General features: G+C 51.2%; 1 long non-coding RNA gene across 3 annotated transcripts; it reads left to right on the top strand.

Annotated features, from left to right (window-relative positions):
- The first annotated feature begins 2,207 nt into the window (after positions 1–2,207).
- Positions 2,208–3,555, top strand: LOC120097442 (uncharacterized). Of its 3 annotated transcripts, XR_005494830.2 has the most exons (3): positions 2,215–2,804; positions 2,975–3,012; positions 3,311–3,555. It is a non-coding gene; the product is annotated as an uncharacterized LOC120097442 (long non-coding RNA). The 3 variants fall into 3 exon arrangements; XR_005494831.2 differs by lacking the exon at positions 2,975–3,012 and having other exon boundaries at positions 2,208–2,804; XR_005494829.1 differs by lacking the exon at positions 2,215–2,804 and having other exon boundaries at positions 2,816–3,012.
- The last annotated feature ends 1,349 nt before the right edge of the window (positions 3,556–4,904 follow it).

Genomic DNA, 4,904 nt, shown 5'->3' with positions numbered 1-4,904 from the left:
TTTTTCTGGATGCCCACCACACTCTGGCACATGTACCCACTCTCTCACTTCCAGTTCCCAAAGGGCATCTAAAACTCCAAAATCACCAACCAGACATGGAGTAACGTTAACACAGCCTTAGCTACCCTCTTCAACTATGAGCTGGTACAGGGCAACTCCCAAGAGACCATTTTTAAATGTGGTCATCTGACGTTTCTGAAAATACAGCAGAAATGGTAGGGGCGGGGTCTGTTGACCCACGAGAAAACCCTCCCTCTGGCCTGAGAACTTGCCCACCGGGGTTCTGATAATTGCCTTTGTTGTCCAAGAATTTGAGCTTGGAATCCCTGCAAGAGATGGGAGGAGTGACTGAGGCAAAGAAGAAAAGCTTTTAGACAAGGACCAACCTTGCCAAGAACACCTCCGGAGGTTCACAAGTGCTCACAAGACCATTAAAGGGAAGCCAGTGCCAATATCTCTGTTTGTTGACTCATTGAAATATTCCACCTCGGGGTTATTGCCATTGAAAACATCTCCTCCATCTGGAATCTTCTCTGCACCAAGTACACAATTGCTTCATTCATCTCTTCAGAGGAAGCTGTCACCAAGGCTATGCTGCCGTCACCAGGGACTGGGCAAGATGACAGCAAGCCCAGCCTTACCCATTGAAATACCAAGAACCAGAGTTCTTGTGGTAGTTAAGTCTTGGGTGTCTCCTCGACTCTGTGGGCTGCATGCTTTTTCTCCCAGCCCTGCCCCCATCCATCTTGCTCTCAAAAGGAACCAAGCAGGCAGGAGGGAACAGAAGTAGGACTTACCATCCCGATCAGTGTTTAGGGAGATTCCCTCGGGACATAGCTCATGCCAACAAGAAAGAAGGGTAATCCTATAATGTGCCTCCTAGGTGTGTACGATTTTTACAACCTGACACTGGCTTTTTGTAGAAGAGGAGGAAGGGGAGGAAGAAGGAGGGAGGAGGAGGAAGAGGAGAAGGAAGGAGGAGGAAGAGGAGGAAAAAGAGGAAGAGGAGGAGGAAGGAGGAGGAGGAAGAGGAAGGAGGAGGAAGGAGGAGGAAGAAGAAGAGGAAGAGGAGGAGGAAGGAGGAGGAAGGAGGAGGAGGAAGAAGACGAGGGAGGAGGGAGGAGGAGGAAGGAGGAGGAGGGAGGAGGAGGGAGGAGGAGGGAGGAGGAGGGAGGAGGAGGGAGGAGGAGGGAGGAGGAGGAGAAGAAGAAGAAGAAGAAGAAGAAGAAGAAGAAGAAGAAGAAGAAGAAGAAGAAGAAGAAGAAGAAGAAGAAGCAGAAGCAGAAGCAGCAGCAGCTGCCACCACCACCAAAGGTCACGGTGGCAAGGGAGAAACTTGAACCCAAGTAGCTCCCACCAATTAAATGTGGGCAAACAATCAAGGTTCTGAGTTTGGTCATGTGTCTCTATACTGGGAAGACTAACCATAGTTTCCCTATAACCCAGAGGACCGTAAGACAGGAAGTCAAGCCCTAAGCAAGACTATGATATTCAAGTGTCAAGGGCTGTAGTGCCAGAGGGTAGATAGGTTTGTGTCTCCAGCATTACATCAGTGCCTGGCACATGGCCTACCCTCGTTTGATGTTAGAGTGGAATGAAGAAGTGTGTGCCCATCCCACACAAAACAAAGGGGAGTTTCTTCAAAGGGAAGCCAGCCATCATGTAACAGCTCACGTGGGCTAAGGACTAAGCACACAGGAATCAGGCAAGGGACCTCCAAGTTTAACTAGATCGGTCAAATCCATTACCCTCTTAGGAAGAGATACTTGGGACCCTCTTGCAAGAGGTTAAGATCAGGACTCATGACCTACTAATAACCGCAAGCTTCAGTGAGGGCTGACCCGAATTGCGTGGTAGAAGTGGACCACCTCATGACCCATCACTCCTGAGAACGGCAGCACAGAGCTGGGCCTGGCTGATCTGAGAAGCAGAGTCCAGGCAGGGTTCGCTTAGTGACCGAGGAGGAGATTAGCCTCCCTAATTGATTCTTTTATCGAGTAGCAAGGCTAGAGTCTTTGAACCCCTTGACAGTTTCCTACTGTGCCGGGTGCCTGGGAAGCGGTTGGCAGACACTCTGAGGAAATGAAGGAAGAAACAGGAGCACATAGCATTGGTCAGAAAGCCCCTGCTAGCCACCAGGATTGTGAGCAGCACACGCGCGCGCACACACACACACACACACACACACACACACACACACACACCCTAGCAAGTTGGCCCGATAGGGTACCAATGCCATCTGGGGGCGGAGAGAGCAGCAGTTCAGGCAGGAAGGATTACACTCGGAAGCTACTTCTGTTCCTGAACAGCCTCAGATCCAAGCAGGAATCAAGCATGCACCGCCCGAAAACTGCAGAGCCTGTCAGCCCCACTCAGAAACACAGCAAGGCTGTAAATCAGGGATAGGAAGAAGCTGTCTCGAGGTTTTCCTGCCCGGCCAGACAGAGACACGGACTGCCAGGGTTCCAGACTCGGAAAATTAAGTCTGTGGATGGGTCCTTTTGAGGCAGGGACTGTAGTGATGCTGAGCTGAGCGGGGAGGTCCCACTGTTCCCTCCTAACTTGCCTTTGAGGAGCAGCCTCCCCTCCCAGCAGGCACCTTAGTGATGGATCTCCTGGGCCAATCGGGCCAAGGCTAGTACTCAATAGCTGCGGCTTCAGGCGCTGCCTGCGAGGCTGTGAGGCTGTGCAAGGGGAATTTTCCACTGCCAGGTTCCATTCAGCTCACACTACAGCCTTGACTGTTTACAGAGAGCAGGAAGGTGCAGCCTCCCCCAGGGCACAGCCCAGGGTAGGATTCAAGGGTAGGTAACGGGAGGCCTTGTGTGCCCTGGCCCCTGACTGCTGTACCTGGGGGTGCTGGGGTGCACAGGGAGGCGCTGTACCAGGAGAGGAGTAGGGCCTTGGGTACAGCAGTGGGTACAGAAAGACAGAGTGTGGCTGTCCTGCCTCCTTTCCTCCCACTTTCCCTCAGATGCTCCCTTGACTGGACCTGAGAGATGCCCCGCGTGGGTGAGTGCTCCCCATTCCTGGCGCTGCGCCTCTCCCCTCCCCGGAAATGCCCACGCTCAGCAGCAGCTCTGCCATGCCCTCTGGGTAGTGTTTTTCATTTCAGGCTGGGGATCCGGTGGTGGAAAGCAGGTCGGAAGCCATGTTTCTGGGGGTTAATGAAAAATATATATATTTAGTGCTTACAGAAAGCCAAATATTGGGTTAGAAGCCAGGAACGGAGAGGGAAAAAACCCAAAGCAAACAGCAGAGGGAAGAAATTCCTACTAAACAAGCTTTCTATTCATTCTCCTCATCCCAGGTGCAGAGCCCGCAGGGAGAACTCAGACGAAATGGAGGACTTTAAGACCCCAAGCTCAGATTCTATAACGCCCACGGGACCAAGAGGTGTGCAACCTCCCCGCCTCCCCGCAAAATGTGTCCGTATCTGGTTGGCCATAGCACCCCAAAGGTCGTTAAGGTGGCTCTAAAACCCCTTTGGGCGTGAGGAAGAAAAATAAAATAAAATAAACTGCTCCTCGTTTGACCCTAAATGAGGAACACAAACTCTCCGGGCCTCATTAATGGGAGTGGGGTTGTGGTCTTACAGGTCATAGCAACCTGTTCTTCTATTTCAGCTCAAAGCAAGCAACACCAGTAGTTCCCATTTGTGGAGTGGGGTCTAAAAAGAATAGACTCGAGTACTTCTGCCTGCCTCTTGCCCTCAGCTTGCTATGTGTCTGTCCCTTCACAGAGCAAGCTTCTAGGCTCTAAGCTAGAAACCTCCCCACTCCAGTGACGTGTTTCTAGAACCTTCTCAAATCACTTCTAAGGTAATAGCCGACCTGAGGAACAGCAACATTCAGCCTGGCAAACTGGAAACCTCGGAGGTGTTGTACACACCAGGCTGGGGATCCAGTGGAATGCTGACAGATTCCATAACGGGGAGAAGCCAATGGGTAGGTAAGAGAGAGAGAGGAGCTAAAAAAAGAAATTCCCTCAGCTTCCTGGACACTCAACATGCTGAAGAGGTGCTGGGAGAGATTGTGTCTCTGTGTGTGTTAGAAGCAGAGGTTGTATGTCAGGGTCATAATGGACTAGATTCTGACCAGCCAGAAGAAAGGCTGTCTCCCCTTCATATCCCCACATCTCGTGGCTCTCCCCTTTCCTTGAAGGTCCCCCACCAAGCACAAGCTTCAGAATCTGGGCACCTCCACACTTAATAGGGCACAAGCGTCACTCTGAGGAAACCAGGGGCTTACCATCTTGTATGATGATGTGCTCCCACTGGAAAGGGCCCAGGCCTAGAGGCAGTCCTGCCTGGTAGTTAATTCCCTACCCTGTCTCTCTAGGCTTTAGTTGCCACCAGCAGGAACTCACAAACACATGTCTTTTATGGGACCAAGAGAAGACCAGCAGAGCTAGCCACTGACAAAACTGCCAGATAGATGGATCCTCACAAACTTTCTCTTCTATTTCCTTAAGCTCTGTGGGTTGTATCACCTTCCATCAGATTTCTGGAAACTTAGTTGTCCCTATGTGGATCTACTAAGTCACCTCCGATCTCCTGGATTTGCCCCTCCACCCTTCTCGTCACTTTTCCTCATCATACCTCACCAGAATTAGAGGCTTCTCTTCAGCTGGGAACCTGAAAGGACTCTTTCCTCCCTCCCTTCCTGGCTTAGCCAGAACACGGTTTGGAGAGTGTATCTGTCCAGAGTTGTCTCCCTCACCTGCATGCCGTTTTGTACCAAATGTCTACCTCCTAAAGGACAAAAATCTGAGTTCAATCTGGAGCATTCCAAAGGCTTCCATACTTGAAGTCGACTTACACACTGCTCCCATCTCCCTCCTCAGTCCTAAGAATGACACTCCATAAAATGGCCACTGGGGTTCCAGCGAATCTCGGCTCCTGC

This window comes from Rattus norvegicus, chromosome 16 (genome assembly GCF_036323735.1).
Source record: "Rattus norvegicus strain BN/NHsdMcwi chromosome 16, GRCr8, whole genome shotgun sequence".
NCBI classification, from domain to species: Eukaryota; Metazoa; Chordata; class Mammalia; order Rodentia; family Muridae; genus Rattus; species Rattus norvegicus.
The sequence above is the reverse complement of the archived record's forward strand: the minus strand, read 5'-3'. Positions and strand labels throughout refer to the sequence as shown.